The sequence below is a fragment of the Schistocerca piceifrons genome, chromosome 3, assembly GCF_021461385.2.
Source record: "Schistocerca piceifrons isolate TAMUIC-IGC-003096 chromosome 3, iqSchPice1.1, whole genome shotgun sequence".
NCBI lineage: Eukaryota > Metazoa > Arthropoda > Insecta > Orthoptera > Acrididae > Schistocerca > Schistocerca piceifrons.
The window spans coordinates 726,540,123-726,559,657 of NC_060140.1; positions in this window are offsets into that span (position 1 = coordinate 726,540,123).

Sequence of the window (19,535 nt, forward strand, 5' to 3'; positions counted from 1 at the left end):
CGACGGTGAGATACGAGGGCAGGTGTATCAGCCAGCCTGGGGGTGGTTTTTAACCAGTTTTCCACATTCGACTAAGTGAATACCGGACTGATACACAAGTTCCGCCTGTGCAATATGATACGTATACATTTCGAAAACGTTCGCAATTTCTCATATGAATAACACTATATACAGACAGTTGGGGTACGCGTATTCCCAGGTGGGTTACGGGGTGTCGACGAAAGGGCAGTCGGGAAACCCTTAAATTAACAATGCCAAATCCTATGATAAACATCGCAAGTATGAAACATTTGGGACAAATGCTCAAGAGAAGAAGAATAAGGTCATATAGGAAATGGGTTCCAGAAACGTACTTTCTACTCAGCTTTCATTACAGTAACCTCCAATATCATACCAGAGAATGTTAAAAGTTCCAGAGGAGCTATATCTCCGTTATTTTATAAAAAAAGCCTTTGATTCAATTCCTCTAAAACATTTTTTGTATTGGCTGATATTCTTTTCACCCCTTATTATTTACATTAAATGTCGTATAATGCCATCTGACGGCGAACGAGTGCGCTTGGTACTCCAAGCTTCCTACCGAAGCCACAATTTTTTTACAATTCAAGGCACCAGTTGAATATTTCGTATTCGTTTAGCCTGTGCGAATCAAGTAGTTCACGAAAAAGAGCTGAGAATACCCATTTATCAAAACCTTGTCTTCTAATCGGGGAAACAACAAAAATTACATAAATAATTATACAAATCATAATAAAAGTGAGCAGACAATACTGGTCATTGAGAAACCTAAAAGCGTCAAGATTGTGGACGTGTGACAATCTAATTTCGGAAACGTCATCAGCAGAGAATCACCTTTCTTCGCAGAAAAGTGCCACCGGCTCTAACACAAGTGTTCCGCAGTACTCACTATCACTGCGCCTCTAAAGCGACACAAAAGAGGCGTTAATTGTAGCATGTTTTAGTTTATCTCTAAAGAGCTAACATAGGTTAGCGAAGGCCGCTCGCTCAGTCAGGCAGATAAAAGTCGACCACGTGTAAGTGGCTTCTGACAAGGTGTTGGCACTTCTAGCCTCTCGGTAACATGTCCGCCTTCCTAGAAATGATTTGTAATTTTATCATATTCTCCTTTATTATACTCTGTTCCCTCTGCACATATAACTTCAGTCGTATAGACTGCTATCTAAGGGTCGGAAAGCAGACCTTAATTTTGACAGTAACTAAATGCGATGAGTTTAATATTTTTATCACCTAATGTATTGTGACAAAATTATTGAGTATTCACCACATACGTATGGTCAAAAGACTGTCATGGAAAACCAGCTATCGAAGAGCGCTCCTGGTAAACTTCAGTACACAAATTCGATTTTTTATACGATGGGGAACGGAAGTATTAGGGAATTTCAGGTGATAGGGTCCATGCATATTTTGGGTAGATGAGTCCAATTAATTTCGTTGATCTTTGGGCTGACCTAATTTTCACAGCGTTAATATTTTGTGTATCTTCACTTAATCATCCCATAAAACTTACCATATTGTTGGAAAATAGTTACAACACAGTTAATCAGCGGTCGGTTACTAAAGACCGTTATTACAACAGACGCTCTTACACATATGTGTATACAAGTCCGACAAATGTCCGTCGTAGCACTCATAAGCGGATGAGACATTATTATAACAAGACATGTTAATTCTCAACTATTCAGCGGCACTCGAGAACTCAAAAATCAGTGACTGAAGGCCTCACATGATTCTCGAATGTGTAATTGTTGTGCTCTGTAGAAATCAGGTGGTCTGACGTCTGTGAACTGTTTATTTAATGATGGGTTAATATGCTGTCTTCTGAAAGTATTACTTACTTTTGGGATGCTAAACGACACCAATGGGATTCAATTGTTTTTTTCTGCGGCGATAGCAGCACCAGCAAGCACCTATAATAATTCGATGCCAAGAATCACGAAGAGGGATAATTCGACAGAACTACATGTTTTGACTATAAAAAGATATAACGAGTAGTCTCATTCCATCATTCCAGATGACTACTCATTGTCTGGTTGTGGGCTTCAGTCCTGAGACTGGTTTGATGAAACTCTCCATGCTACTCTATCCTGTGAAAGTTAATTCATCTCCCAGTATCTACTGCAACATACATCCTTCTGAATCTGTTTAGTGTATTCGTCTCTTGGTCTCCCTCTACGATTTTTACCCTCCACGGTGCCTTCCATTACTAAATTGGTGATCCCTTAATGCCTCAGAACATGCCCCACCAACCGATCCCTTCTTCTAGTCAAGTTGTGCCACAGATTTCTCTTCTCTCCAATTCTATTCAATACATCCTCATTAGTTATGTGATCTACCCATCTAATTTTCATTATTCTTCTGTAGCACCACATTTAGAAAGCTTCAATTTTCTTCTTGTCTAAACTATTTATCGTCCACGTTTCACTTCCATACATGGCTACACTCCATAAAAATCTTTCATAAATGACTTCCTGACTCTTAAATCTATACTCGATGTTAATCCTCTGTACTTCGACCATCTTCAGTTATTTTGCTCCCCAAATAGCAAAATTCATTTACTACTTTAAGCCTCTCGTTTCCTAATCTAATTTCCGCAGCATCACCCGATTTAATTCGACTACATTCCATTATCCACGTTTTGCTTCTGTTGATGTTCATCTTATAACCTCCTTTCAAGAGACTGTCCATTCCGTTCAACTGCTCTTCCAGGTCCTTTGCTGTCTCTGACAGAATTGCAATGTCATCGGCGAACCTCAAAGTTTTATTTCCTCTCCATGGATTTTAACTCCTACACCGAATTTTACTTTGGGTCCCTTTACTGCTTGCTTAATATAGAGATTGAATAAAATCGGGGAGAGGCTACAACCCTGTCTCACTCCTTTCCCAACAACTGCTTCCCTTTCACATCCCTGGACTCTTATAACTACCATCTGGTTTCAGTACAAATTGTAAATAGCCTTTTGCTCCCTGTATTTTACCCCTGCCACCTTTAGAATTTGAAAGAGAGTATTCCAGTCACCATTCTCAAAAGCTTTCTCTAAGTGTACAAATGCTATAAACGTAGGTTGGCCTTTGCTTAATCTATTTTCTAAGATAAGTCGTAGGGTTAGTATTGCCTCACGTGTTCCAACAATTCTGAAGAATCCAAACTGATCTTCCCCGAGGTCGGCTTCTACCAGTTTTTCCATTCGTCTGTAAAGAATTCGTGTTAGTATTTTGCAGCCGTGGCTTATTAAACTGACAGTTCGGTAATTTTCACATCAGTCAACACCTGCTTTCTTTGGGATTGTAGTTATTGTATTTTTCTTGAAGTCTGAGGGAATTTCGCCTGTCTCGTACATCTTGCTCACTAGATGGTAGAGTTTTCTTAGGCCTGGCTCTCCCAAGGCTGTCATTAGTTGTAATGGAATGTTGTCTACTCCCGGGGCCTTGTTTCGACTTAGGTCTTTCAGTGCTCTATCAAACTCTTCACTCAGTATCATATCTCCTATTTCATCTTCATCTACAGCCTCTTCCATTTTTATAATATTGTCCTCAAGAACATCGCCCTCGTATAGACCCTCTATATACTCCTTCCACCTTTTTGCTTTTCCTTCTTTGCTTAGAACTGGGTTTCCATCTGAGCTCTTGATATTCATGCAAGTGGTTCTCCTTTCTCCAAAGGTCTCTTTAATTTTCCTGTAGGCAGTGTCTATCTTACCCTAGTGATATGTGCCTCTACATCCTTACATTTGTCCTCTAGCCATCCCTGCTTAGCCATTTTGCACTTCCTGTCGATCTCATTTTTGAGACGTTTGTATTCCTTCTTGCCTGTTTCATTTACTGTATTTATATATTTTCTCCTTTTATCAATCAAATTCAATAACTCTTCTGTTACCCAAGGATTCCTACTAGCCCTCCTTTTTTTACCTACTTGATCCTGTGCTACCTTCACTATTTCATCTCACAAAGCTACCCATTCTTCTACTGTATTTCCTTCCCTCATTCTTGTCAATCGTTCCCTAATGCTCTCTCTGAAGCTCTCTACAACCTCTGGTTCTTTCAGTCTATCCAGGTCTCATCGCCTCAATTCCCACCTTTTTTCAGTTTTTTCAGTTTTAGATTGTGGTCAGAGTCCACATCTGCCGATGGAAATGTCTTACAATTTAAAACCTGGTTCCTGAATCTCTGTTTTACCATTATATAATCTATCTGAGACCTTCCAGTATCTCCAGCGTTTTCCATGTATACAACCTTCCTTTATGATTCTTGAACCAAGTGTTAGCTGTGCAAAATTCTACCAGGCGGCTTCCTCTTTCATTCCTTTAACCCCGTCCATATTCACCTACTACGTTTCCTTATCTTCCTTTTCCTTCTATCGAGTTCCAGTCATGCATGACAATTAAATTTTCGTCTCCTTCACTATCTGAATAATTTCTTTTATCTCATCATACATTTCATCAATCTCTTCGTCATCTGCGGAGGTAGTTGGCATATAAACTTGTACTACTGTGGTAGGCGTGGAATTCGTATCTATCTTGGCCACAATAATGCGTTCACTATGCTGTTTGTAGTAGCTTACCCGCATTCCTATTTTCCTATTCAATATTAAATCTACTCCCGCATTACCCCTATTTGATTTTGTGTTTATAACCTTGCATTCACCTGACCAGAAGTCTTGTTCCTCCTTCCACTGAACTTCACTAATTCCCACTATAATTAGCTTTAACCTACCCATTTCACTTTTTAAATTTTCTAACCGACCTGCCCGATTATGTGATCTGACATCCCACGCTCCGATGCGTAGAACGTCAGTTTTCTCTCTCCTGATAACGACGTCCTCTTGAGTAGTCCCCGCCCGGATATCCGAATGGGGGACTATTTTACCTCCGGAATATTTTACCCACGGTGACGCCATCATCTTTTAACTATACAGTAAAGCTACATGCCCTCGGGATAAATTAGAGCTGTAGTTTCCCCTTCGTTCAGCCGTTTGCAGTACCAGCACAGCAAGGTCATTTTGGTTAGTGTTACAAGGCCACATCAGTCAATCATCCAGACTGTCACACCTGCAACTACTGAAAAGGCTGCTGCCCCCCTTCGGGGAACCACACGTTTGTCTGGCCTCTCAGCAGATACCCCTCCGTTGTGGTTGCACCTACGGTACCGTATCTGTATCGCTGAGGCACGCAAGCCTCCCCACCAACGGCAAGGTTCATGGTTCATGGGGAAGGACTACTCATTACAGCTACAAAATACACTAATGGCCTTCTTGTGCCTATGAAAATGTCTATCCGATGTTACACTCAGTTAACACAGGTATTCAGTAGGGACGAGATGACTCAGCAGTTCACTAAAAATTTGCATGGGCAGTGTCCGCCCTTCTTTCCCCCAACAAGGATCTTAACCTAGATGCAGCGATTCCAGTAGTGCCCACACTGGCCAGATTTGAAGACATGTGTTCTGCTTAAATTAGTGTTCTCCCAATTGCGCTGTCAGAAATTTATGCTGACGGTTTTGTCAATTGGAAAACGAAAGCCATATTCGATGCTCAAGGAGTAAAGACGATCAAGACGTCGCTGAATATGCCGCTAGTGAGGCACGTTCGTGGAGAAGCGCAGTAGATGGCAAAATCATCAACAAAAAGAGTCCCGGAAATGCCCAGTGGTGTAGACAGGCCATTATAGAGTTAGTGGCGATGGCAAACAGAACGAAGCTCACGACGGAACCCTGAGGCCCACCGGTTACTGGATAAAAGTGTCCAACAAGATAGAACCCACACGCACCTTGAATACTCGGTCTTTTAAAAATTCCTGAAGGAAACGGGGCAGACGGCCACGGAAACCCCACGTGTAAAGATTACGAAGGATACCAGTTCTCCAGCAGGTCCTGTAGGCCTTCTCTAAATCGAAAAACACGGCCACAGTCTGGGATTTCCGCAAGAAAACAGTCATGACACGGGTGGATAAAGTAAGGAGATGGTCAACTGCACAATCGTGCGCTCGAAATCCACACTATGTAGTCGTTAGTAAATAGCGAGACTCTAGCCACCAAACCAGCCGGGCATGAATCATACGTTCCGTCACCTTGCAAACACAGTTGGTGAGACAGATTGGGTGGTAGCTAGGTTTGTGTCTTTACCAGCTCATATATGGCTACGACGGTGGCTTCACGCCAACTTCAGGGAAATGTGACCTCTGCGCAGCTGCGGTTGTACGTATTAATCAGAAAGTGTTTGCCCGCAAGATAAAAGTTCTGCAACATCTGGATGTGGACAGCGTCTGGCCCTGGCGCGGAGGATGATCTAGGTCCCTCATAGTAAAGGCGGCATTGTAGCACTCACGAGTCTGAGAAGAGAAGGATATCACGTGAGCCTCCTCCGTTCGTATCCGATGGAGAAAGGCAGGATGATAATGGGAAGAGCTCGAAATTTTGCAAAATGGTGGCCCTAGTTGTTGGAGTAGCAATGCAAGTATGCTACACGATGACATCGTCTGCTACTGCGAGGCCGGAAATTGGCGAATGGATCTTGGTTCCAGAGAGCCGTCGGAGGTTGGCCCATACTACAGAGCAAGGGGTGGAACTGTTAATTAACCTAGTGAATGAAATCCAACCAGCTTTTTTGCTATCTAGAAGAAGATGATGACACTTTGTAACCATGTGATTGTAATTAATGCAGTTTGCCATCGTAGGATGACGGTTAAAAATTCGGAGAGCACGTTTCCGTGCGCGAATTGGGTCTTGGCATGCCTCAGTCCACCAAGGTACTGGGACACGGGGTGGTAAAGGGGAAGTGCGAGGAACGGAACTTTCTGCAGCAGTAAGGATAACGTTTTTGAGATATACCACCTGGTCATCACAATTGGGGAAAACTAATCCTCTGAACGTCGCCAGCGAGGAGTAAAGCCACCAGTCATCCTTAGTGAGCTGCCATTTGGGTGTGCACATGGGTGGGGTATTAGTCAGGAAACGTCGGAGCACATGGCATATGGTCGCTCTAGTAGGTATCAGAAAGAACAGACCACTCAACACAAGCTGGGCAGTGCACAAGGATAGGTCAAAATGGGAGTAGATGTGCGAGAAGTTGGAAAGGAATGTGGGTGCTCCAGTGTTAAGGCAGAAGAGGTTCAGTTGATTAAAACAATCAGCCAAGAGGGCACCTCTCTCAATGGTTCTGAGAGAACCTCAAAGTGCATTATGTGGATTAAAGTCACCGAGTAGCAGAAATGGGAAAGGTAGCTGCCTATTCAGCTGAAGGAAGTCTGCCCTGCTAACTTCGAATGACAGAGGGACATACATGGTACAGAGTGAAAAAGTCAGGTGAGGAAGGAAAAGGCAAACTGCAACATCTTGAAGACTGGCAGTCAGGGAGATGAGTTGACTATGAACGTCATCCCGTATAAGCAACAAGACGCCCCCATGAGTTGGAATGCCGAAGTCAAGGGGAGATCAAAATGAGCCAGGAAGAAATGTGAAAGCTCAAAGTGATTGTGAGGACGCAGATTTGTTTCTTGGAGACAGGGTACAAGGGGTCACTGCGATGCTAAAAGCATTGGCGACACAAAGGCCGGCCAGGCTATCATGTGGCAACACCATCGAAGAGGAATTTCAAGTATGTGAAGGAGAAGATTGTTTGCCTTTGTTGTACTTCTGCGAGTCTTTCCGGTTAGCAGAGGAAGACGCATATGTTGGCTGGCTGGAGGGACGTAATAAGTCTTCACAGGAGTACTCCTTCTGTCCTTTCCGGCCTACCGATTGCGTAGCTGGTGGCTACACCCCTTGAGGCGAGAATGTGATGGCTTTCTGCACAGCTGGAAGAGTGGATGGCGATGCTACCTTGACACTGGGTGATTTCACAACCTCAGAACTGAAATTGAGATCGCATGTCTGAGTGGCCATGTCCTTCATGGAGCGAGAGGAAGCAACAAGAGAACTATAAATGCCAGAGGGGAGAAACAGCGATTGCGACTAGCCAATAACTTGTGATCGACTGGGTAAGGCACTTTTTCCTTTACCCAGATCTCCTGGACAGCCCGCACATCAAGATACACAGGAAAATCCCGAGAGGAGGCGGCATGGTCGCCATTGCAGTTGATACAGCGGGACAATCGCCCCGTGAGCATCACTACCACGGGATGTTCTAGTGTGATTGAAACGATGACACTGGTAGCAAGGCATCGGGTTTGGAATGTACGATCAGACTGTGATAATTTTACAGCCTGCATTGATCTTGGACGAAAGCATCACTCTATCAAAGGTGAGAAAAAGAGTGTAGGTGGGCGCTAAGGAGGATTCTACATTTTTCATTACCTGATGGACGGCAATGACACCCAGATCAGTGAGGTGTAATTGAATTTCAGTCTCGGTCAGACCATCGAGCAGCCTAGTCTAAATAACACCCCAGGAACTGTTCAGAGTTATATGGGCCTCTACATGAACAGGATAGCCATGGAGAAGCGAGGTGGCAAGCAGTAGTTGTGCTTGTGAATCAGAAGTAGTCACCAAAAGCAAAGTGCCTTTCTGTAAACGCGAGCAGGATTTCACAGTGCCGCCAACTGCATCAGCACCTTTCTGCATAATAAACGGATTTACCGTTGCAAAGGACTGACCGTCTTCAGTACGTGACATCACAAGGAACTATGGTGCAGCTGGAAGGGTCTTTGAATCGTTAGCCTTATTCCGTTTACGTTTCGTAGACGTTGATTGTGCAGATGATGGACTCATTCTGTGAAAATCCACCATGATTGCCAGCATCTCAAATGGCACACTCCTTCCAAGTCTAGATCACCTTCACAAAGAGGGCATACTCGCCTTAAGTGATTGTTCACACCTCAGATCACGCATATGAACACCTGACAGAGGGACCAATTGGCAATGTGGGAAGGTAGCAGCTGAGGCAACCACCCTTCCCTGGGCTAGGACTGTACCAAGGGATATGTGCGAACCTTACCTGTTGACCTGAGGCTGGGAATTACGCTTTACCCAGTCACCTGCAACGTGTCAGACGCTTGGGTCAGCCGACAGGAGCGCACAGGGAGGAAGAAGAAATAGAGGAACTTCAAACAGGGAAACGGAGGAACGAGAGGAGAAGGGAAACAAGGAAAGGAAAAGGGAACGAAAAACAATGGTGAGACTGTTATTATGTCAGTGATGGACTACGCAGAATATTCCCAGTAACACCCCAGGCATGTTCCCCTACGGAGGGGAAAAAGAATACTAAGAGGATGGACATGCAGCACGGAAGGGGAAAGATGCTGCTAAGGTTGGGGCCCCATGGTAGTCAAGCACGAACCCGCCAAAGAGTGGCGAGCCCCCTGGGGGGATTACCCGACAGAGTTTGAATGGGGTCTCATTATATGTCTCCATTCGGATGAGTGGTCGAATTGTGCAGTACCTAGATTTGTGGTGTCGCCGTACACAGTACACTCATTATGGTGGCCAGTGAAGATTGTGCCCTTTTATGAACCTTAGCGACGTTCGATATTATAATACAGGTAAGTCATTTAGCATTTTAGCCACTTGGTAACAGCTCTAGCAATGGCCTACGGTCTTGTTGAATCGTCTAACTTATCGGCATTTAACTGTACACAATCAATGATACGAAATTCCATTCCAGATTTCGTAAGAATTATGCCATCAATTTAACACCTATATTCAGTACAGCGGACAGCTTCAGCTTCAGTTTGGGTGAAGCTTGGATTCCGTCTTTACTAACCCTGTCAACAACAATAAAAAGGAACCTTGTCCTCTATCCTTCATGTGTTGACTTCTGTGATGGCTTAAATTTTCTGAACCTTTCAATTGACTTCAAATTACATGTTATGAGTTGTATTTGATTTTTGCTTACATCATTTTAGTATTATTAACTGCTAAAGTTCACATGAAATCTGCATTTAGTATGTTTTTACTTTCCTTATAGACTTGATAATAAGTACAAGTTCTTCCACGTGTCATGTAGCACAATGACGTCAGGTCCGCTTATACTAGGTAATTTTAGGTTGTTACACAATCGCTGTCTACATCCTATGTTGTTATTCGTTAACAGCGGACATTCCCAGATAAGATTACTGTCATTCTTATAAAGCAGCTAACGTTAAGCTTGAGTCAGTCGTCAACCTCAAAGACGCAGCGCACACGTCTTTACTCGTTGATGTAAACTCCAGTAGACAAAGGCAGAATAGCTGCACAGACATCATTGAGGCAGAAATATTCAGGTAAACATGTAACGTTTATTAAGGACTGAATCAGGACCAAAGTGCATTTCACAGATCATTGGGAACATCATGATTTACCGGTGTCAGCAAGAAGAGCCTAAGCAAACGATGTAATAAATTTGCCACCTTCAGCTGAGTTGCATCGATCCTCCAAACCAATTTACAAAATTTTTTTCTAATTTTGCGAACAGAAACTATGATGAAGATCAAATAACAGCATCTCTTCTTTGGCACTCGGAAAATTGAAAATTTGTGGTAAGATCTTATGGGTCCCTAAGCTTAACCACTACTTAATCTAACTTAAACTAACTTACGCTAAGGACAACACGCACACCCATGTCCGAGGGAGGACTCGAACCTCCGAAGGGGGCAGCCGCGCTGACCGTGACAAGGCGCCTCTAGACCACGCGGCTACTCCGCGCGGCTCGGCACTTAGATTGGTTCAAATGGCTCTGAGCACTATGGGACTTAACATCTGTGGTCATCAGTCCCCTAGATCTTAGAACTACTTAAACCCAACTAACCTAAGAACATCACACACATCCATGCCCGAGGCAGGATTCGAACCTGCGACCGTAGCAGTCGCGCGGTTCCGGACTGAGCGCCTAGAACCGCTAGACCACCGCGGCCGGCAGGCACTTAGAATAAAGGCTCATGCAGAGATGCTAACATCAAGCAATGTCATTTTCATCGATATAGTGCGTGTGAAGCAATGTAGAGGAACCGTTTGATTTATTTGTATTTTATGAAACATTTCAGGATGCTCATTTTTGTCGCATATTACGGAAAGCCGTAGAACCTCACATTGGCTCACCGATTCAGAAGCATCAGTAAGTGCTTGATGAGTTTGTCACAACTAATTCTTAAACTGTTACAAGTTTGACAATTATTTACGTTATATGAACTTAGTTTCTTCCTACAGTCTAAGGTGTTTTAAAAGAGATATTGTGCTTTCGGATTTAAAAGTGACATACCGCTGGCGTTTTTTCCCGTACATTATAATACACTCCTGGAAATTGAAATAAGAACACCGTGAATTCATTGTCCCAGGAAGGGGAAACTTTAGTGACACATTCCTGGGGTCAGATACATCACATGATCACACTGACAGAACCACAGGCACACAGACACAGGCAACAGAGCATGCACAATGTCGGCACTAGTACAGTGTATATCCACCTTTCGCAGCAATGCAGGCTGCTATTCTCCCATGGAGACGATCGTAGAGATGCTGGATGTAGTCCTGTGGAACGGCTTGCCATGCCATTTCCACCTGGCGCCTCAGTTGGACCAGCGTTCGTTCTGGACGTGCAGACCGCGTGAGACGACGCTTCATCCAGTCCCAAACATGCTCAATGGGGGACAGATCCGGAGATCTTGCTGGCCAGGGTAGTTGACTTACACCTTCTAGAGCACGTTGGGTGGCACGGGATACATGCGGACGTGCATTGTCCTGTTGGAACAGCAAGTTCCCTTGCCGGTCTAGGAATGGTAGAACGATGGGTTCGATGACGGTTTGGATGTACCGTGCACTCTTCAGTGTCCCCTCGACGATCACCAGTGGTGTACGGCCAGTGTAGGAGATCGCTCCCCACACCATGATGCCGGGTGTTGGCCCTGTGTGCCTCGGTTGTATGCAGTCCTCATTGTGGCGCTCACCTGCACGGCGCCAAACACGCATACGACCATCATTGGCACCAAGGCAGAAGCGACTCTCATCGCTGAAGACGACACGTCTCCATTCGTCCCTCCATTCACGCCTGTCGCGACACCACTGGAGGCGGGCTGCACGATGTTGGGGCGTGAGCGGAAGACGGCCTAACGGTGTGCGGGACCGTAGCCCAGCTTCATGGAGACGGTTGCGAATGGTCCTCGCCGATACCCCAGGAGCAACAGTGTCCCTAATTTGCTGGGAAGTGGCGGTGTGGTCCCCTACGGCACTGCGTAGGATCCTACGGTCTTGGCGTGCATCCGTGCGTCGCTGCGGTCCGGTCCCAGGTCGACGGGCACGTGCACCTTCCGCCGACCACTGGCGACAACATCGATGTACTGTGGAGACCTCACGCCCCACGTGTTGAGCAATTCGGCGGTACGTCCACCCGGCCTCCCGCATGCCCACTATACGCCCTCGCTCAAAGTCCGTCAACTGCACATACGGTTCACGTCCACGCTGTCGCGGCATGCTACCAGTGTTAAAGACTGCGATGGAGCTCCGTATGCCACGGCAAACTGGCTGACACTGACGGCGGCGGTGCACAAATGCTGCGCAGCTAGCGCCATTCGACGGCCAACACCGCGGTTCCTGGTGTGTCCGCTGTGCCGTGCGTGTGATCATTGCTTGTACAGCCCTCTCGCAGTGTCCGGAGCAAGTATGGTGGGTCTGACACACCGGTGTCAATGTGTTCTTTTTTCCATTTCCAGGAGTGTATTTGAGGTCTTGCAAGCGAGTTAGGTCTGTTTTACTTAAATTTAATCGATTTCAGTGAGATTCCACTTCCAGTATGAATATCCATCGAAGTACCGAAGGTAATAAAATAAATGCATGTCATTAACAGCTGGCACCCGTACCGTTTGTCATGTGATACAAACGTTATCCATACAAAAAAAGCTTCAGCATCGCTGTGAACTCAACGGTTCACTGCCAGAGAAAGGCAGACGTTTCGAATCGTTCAACTCATCGAATCGTTCAACTCATTTGCGTTTGGACGCACTCATAAGCTTCCACAGTAAGCAAAATGTGCTGCCATCGCAACAATGTACGTGTTCATGCTTAGCGTTGAATGGCGGTCTCCGTGCGAGTTTCAGTACCCTACCACAAGAAAGTACCAAATGGATTTCTGTGATAGTGTGGCAGATTACGGATGCTATATTTGGTAACATATTGTTTCTAGTACAATGAACCGATTTACGTATCCTACGTCTTTCTCTAGCACAGTCAGAATGATGGCTGACTTCAGAGCCACACGTACGCCAAACTCTTAACACTGACAGCTATTCAAGGGGACCACCTCGTCGACTCAGTAGCTACACACTGTGGTCATAAACATTCATAAACCTGCTTCTGCCACAAGCCCCAGACATAACCCAGATACTGGGTGGCAAATCCTCGTTCCTTATTCACTATATGAGAGGGCTTTCAACTAGTTTCTATTCTTTTCGAACCGTGGTCAACGGTTGTTGCGTCAGAGGGTATTCTAGTCATAGCTTAGATCAGGCCAATAAAATACATCAATTAAGTATTCTGCGCAAAAAGCAGCAACACACTTTGCTATATAGACAACTCCAAATAAATCGCAAATAGGTTCCATTCCGAAGTGGTCTCATAAACATAAGTGTATGCCAATATTTGAACTTCCTTCATGTTGCGATGCCTGTCTTGCTATGCGAAAGCTGGTTTTAGCAAGTTAGGAGTAAATACTTACCAGAACATCGGTCAACAACGTAGTTAGTTAATCATCTTCTGCGGATCTTAGTTTTCCGAAATCATTTGGACCCACGACAGTTTGGAGGGAGATACGAGTACAGTTTCAAATGTCTCCAATATCCCTTGATCCCTTAAAACATCTTCTAAAATGACTCAGGAAACCAGATGCTGTAGGGTGCAGTTGAAGTCCAGTCTGCTCGTGGCGGCTATAAATCGTCTCTATAATTGCTGCCGTAATGATACTGGATATAGCACACGTTTACTGAACAAGATGAGACACCTGGGAAAAAAATGTATAAGATAAACTTTCCTTTTTATTCCTAGCTCAAATGCAACAAACTGCGAAGCCTAGGGGATCATCGATAATCTGGGTGGAAGCAATAAGGTTATACAAGCAGTATCAGCTGCCATCTTTGGCTGCTTACCATGTTACAGCTGTCAAGTGGCTGACACTTCGCGGATTGAGGTGGTATGTGAAGTTACTTCAGTGCTTGCAAAATCAAATCAAATTTACAAATAACTTGGCAATATGAGTATGACACTGCACGCTCTCTTAGTAACGGTGGCACAAACCTTCGTTCCTGAGAAAAGCTGGCCCACAACTGTCGTAGCTGGCCTTTGATGCCAGGACACTGATACTGGGACGGAGTTCTATTGGCTAGGGATCTAGGGGCGTTGCTGGCCACTGCGGTACCTCAACATCACGCAGACACGTGCCGTGCGGAGACGAGAATTGTCCTGTTGAAACTCGACGACGCAGGAAGTCCGCGTCACACTGTTGAGCAGTCAGAGTTCTCTCAATCATTACCAGTCGTGATTTGAAATCACACATGATATCATCCCCAACCATGACATAGTGTGGCTCTCCAAAACACTGGAAGAGTGGGATCTTTCGCCAGGTAGCCGCAGTACTCGCCGATACGGGGAATAGCTCACAATTAGTTCACCTCTTACTTTAGCAACAGACAGCAAAAGGTCATTATTCACAATGTTGAGAATGGCTGTGATGTGGAGTGTGAGTGGGGTACAGTTAAGTGGGGGGGGGGGGGGGGGGGAGGGTGCCCCAGGGACTTGTATTGGGGCCACTCCTTTTCCTTATTTATATAAATGATATGTTCTCTGGTATTACGAGTAACTCTAAAATATTTCTGTTTGCTGATGACACTAGCTTGGTAGTAAAGGATGTTGTGTGCAACATTGTCTCGCTTTCAAATAGACCTAAGTTCATAGCATGTAGAAAATAAACTAAAACTAAATCACAGTAAGACTCATTTTTTACAGTTTCTAACACACAATTCAACAAAACCAGACGTTTTAATTTCACAGAATGGGAATATGTTTAGTGAAACCGAACAGTTCAAATTTCTAGGTGTTCAGATAGATAGTAAACTGTTGTGGAAAGCCCACGTTCAGGATCTTGTTCAAAGACTTAATGCTGCCATTTTCTCTATTTGAACGGTATCTGCATTGAGTGATCGTTCGACACGAAAATTAGTCTACCTTGCGTATTTCCATTCGTGTATGTCGTATGGTATTACATTCTGGGTTAAGTCTTTTCATTCTAAAAGGATATTCTTGGCTCAGAAACGGGCGGTTAGGGCAATAAGTGGTGTACATTCACGAACCTCTTGTCGACTCCTGTTCACGAGTTTGGGTATTTTGACATTGGCCTCTCAATATATGTATTCCTTACTGTCATTTCTTGTTAACAATATTAGCTTATTCCGAAGAATAAGCAGCTTTCACTCGGTTAATATTCGGCAGAAATCAAACCTGCTTTTGGATCGGACTTCCTTAACTCTTGTGCAGAAAGGTGTGCAGTGTACTGCTGCATCCATTTTCAATAAGCTACCCCTCTATTTAAAAAACTTATCAGTATTCCAAGCGCTTTCAAATCGAAACTGAAGAGTTTCCTCATGGGTAACTCCTTCTATTCTGCCGATGAGTTCCTTGAAAAAGTAAGTTGATTCTTGTTGTAATGTTGAATAAGTTCACTTAAATTTGTGGATTGACTTTTGTCGGGTACATAATTATTTTATTTTTATCTGTTATTACTTTTATGTTGTAGTTTTTTGTACTAACACATTGCACGACCTTGGAGATTTGGTGCTCATTTTAGTCCTACGGAACTTGAAATGTAAATAAAAAATAAGAAAGTAAAGATAAAAAGAAAAAAGTAGGCTCCTACTTTCCATTTATTATCAACAGAAATTAATGGTTTGATCACAAGCCAAGAACAACGAACATGTTGCATTACGCGCCTCCAATGTACAGGAGTTGGACAAAAATAAGCAAACGCTGCGAAAAATTCATGCGTCGACATAAATGAAGATGCTGTCCAAACGTGCTGGTGGTTTTTTTTCTATCTGACCACGAACGACGTCTGTGCGATGTCCTCACCACATTGGAAGTAACCGGCGAGAAAAGTGTTCATATACACTGGAGCGCCAAAGAAACTGGTTTAGGCTTGCGTATTTATATACGCATATGCAAACAGGCAAAATACTGTACTGCGGTCAACAACGGCAGACAAGTGTCTGGCGCAGTTGTTAGATCGGTTACTGCTGTTACAATGGCAGATTATCAAGATTTACGTGAGTTTGAATGTGGTGTTATAGTCGGCGCACAAGCGATGTGACACAGCGTCTCCGAGGTATCGATAAGTGGGGATTTTCCCGTACGACCATTTCACGAGTGTACCGCGAATCGGGGAATCCGGTAACACATCAAATCTCCGACATCGCTGTGGCCCGAAAAAGATCCTGCAAGAACGGGACCAACGACGACTGAACATAATCGCTCAACGTGACAGAAGTGAAGCCCTTCGGCAAATTGCTGCAGATTTCAATGTTGGGCCATCGACAAGTGTCAGCTTGCGGAGTATTCAACAATATATCATCGATATGGGCTTTCGGAGCCGAAGGCCCACTCGTGTAGCCTTGATGACTACACGACACAAAGCTTTGCGCCTCGCCTGGGTCCTTAAACACCGACACTGGATTATTGATGACTGGAAATATGTTGACTGGTCGGACGAGTCTCTTTTTAGATTGTATCGAGCTGATGGACGTGTACGGATCTGGAGACAACATAATGTATCCATGAATCCTGCCTGTCAGCAAGGAGGGGACTCTTCAAGCTGGTGGAGGCTCTGTAATAGTGTGGGACACGTCCAGTATGAGTGATATGGGACCCCTGATACGTCTAGGCATGACTATGACAGGTGGCACTAACGTAAGCATTCTGTCTGGTCACCTAAGTCCATTAATGTCCATTGTGCATTCCGACGTACTTGGGCAATTCCAGCATGACAATGCGACGACCCACACGTTCAGAATTGCCACAGAGTGGCTCCAGAAACACTCTTCTGAGTTTAAACACTTTCGCTGCCCACCAAACTCACCAGACATGAACATTATTGAGCATATCCGGGATGCCTTGCAACGTGCTGTTCAAGAGAGATCTCCACCCTGTTGTATTCTTACGGATTTATGCACAGCCCTGCACGATTTATGTTGTCAATTCCCTCCAGCACTACTTCAGACGTTAATCGACTCCATGCAAAGTAGTGTTGCGGCCCTTCCGCGTGCTCGCGAGGGTCCTACACGATATTACGCAGATGTACCCGTTTCTTTGACTATTCAGTGTAGTTGTGAATGTATTATGGCCGATCTAAGTAAATTCAAACATAGAAAAATTGTAGGTGCTCGTTTGATGGGTGTTTCTGTAACTAAGGTATCCGAAGTCTTTGGTGTTTCCAGAGGTACCGTATCAAAGTTGCACACAACACAGAAGAAACGCGGAGGAATGTCATCCTCTAAGTCACTAGCCAGACGAAAGAGTGAATTGAGTGACGGTTACGGACGGTTATTGAAAAAGATGTGACAAAAAGTAAGAGGCGACAACTGCAAAAGTCATTGCAGAACTGAATGTGGCACTCCCAAATCCTGTCACTACCAAAATTACACGAAGCTAGTCCCATAAGCAGGTGAGCTGGCATTCCAAAACCACTTATCAGTTTCGAAAATGCCTCTAACAGGAAATTCTGGAAATTTGTGGTAACTTCCTACGGGACCCAACTGCTGAGGTCATCGGTCCCTAGGCTTACACACTACTTAGTCCATCGTAACTAACTTACGCTAAGGACAACACACACACACACACCCATGCCCCAGGGAGGACTCGAACGTCCGACGGGGGGACCCACGCGAACTGTGGCAAGGCGACTCGCGGCTACAGGGAAACGTGGTGCGGAAGCCGCAAAACCTGCGTTGTGGACCAATGGCAGAAAGTCATTTGGTGAGTCTTGTTTTATTCTAACTTCTGGCCTAGTTTATGTCCCAAGACTGAGACACGGCTGCAGTTCGGTGATGTTTTGGGCAGCCAATTTCTAAGGATTCCAAGAACCCCATGGTTACTCTGCAAGGTCGCATCACTAGCAAGGATAATGTGATCATTTAGGTTGATAGTATCCATACAGTGGCAAATATTTGTTTCGCAATGACGATGCCGTGTTCCAAAATGACAGGGTTCCTGTTTTATACAGGGTAGTCCAGTGACTGGGCCAAATATCTCATGAAATAAGCATCAAACGAAAAAAATACAAAAAACCAAACTCGTCTAGATTGAAGGGGAAACCCAGATGGCACTATGGTTCGCCCGCTAGATGCCGCTTCCATAGGTTGAACGGATATCAACTGCGTTTTTTTAAGTAGGAACCCCCATTTTATTACATATTCGTGTAGTACGTACAGAAATATGAATGTTATAGTTAGACCACTTTTTTCACTTTGTGATAGGTGGCGCTGTAATAGTCAGAAACATATGCCTCACAATTTTAGACAAACAGTTGGTAACAGGCAGGTTTTTTTAAATTAAAATACAGAACGTAGGTACGTTTGAACATTTTATTTCGGTTGTTCCAATGTGATACATGTACCTTTGTGAACTTATCATTTCTGAGAACGCGTGTTGATACAGCGTGATTACCTGTAAATACCACACCAATGCAATAAGTGCTCAAAATGATGTGCATCAAACTCAATGCATTTGGCAATACGTGTAACGACATTCCTCTCAACAGCGAGTAGTTCGCCTTCCGTAATGTTCGCACATGCATTGACAATGCGCTGACGCATGTTGTCAGGCGTTGTTGGTGGATCACGATAGCAAATATCCTTCAATTTTCCCGACAGTAAGAAATCCGGGGACGTCAGATCCGGTGAACGTGCGGCCCATGGTATGGTGCTTCGACGACCAATCCACCTGTCATGAAATATGCTATTCAATACCGCTTCAACCATACGCGAGCTATGTGACGGACATACATCATGTTGGAAGTACATCGCCATTCTGTCATGGAGTGAAATGTCTTGTAGTAACATCGGCACAACATTACGTAGGAAATCAGCATACATTGCACCATTTAGATTGTCATCGATAAAATGAGGGCTAATTATCCTTCCTCCCGTAATACAGCACCATACATTAACCCACCAAGGTCGCTGATGTTTAACTTGTCGCAGCCATCGTGGATTTTCCGTTGCCCAATAGTGCATATTATGCCGGTTTACGTTACCGCTATTGGTGGATGATGCTTCGTCGCTAAATAGAACGCGTGCAAAAAATGTGTTCAGTGGCAGAACTGTACACGAAGTTGGGCATTTTGATCACAACAGCCATACATCAATACGATATCGACCTTTTCTGCAATTGCTAAACGGTGCATTTTAACACGGGTAATGTATCACGAAGCAAATTGCGTCCGCACTGGCGGAATGTTTGGTGATACCACGTTTGTGACTATTAAAGCGCCATCTATCACAAAGCGAAGAAAGTGGTCCAACTAACACATTCATATTTCTTTACGTACTACACGAATATGTAATAAAAATTGGGGT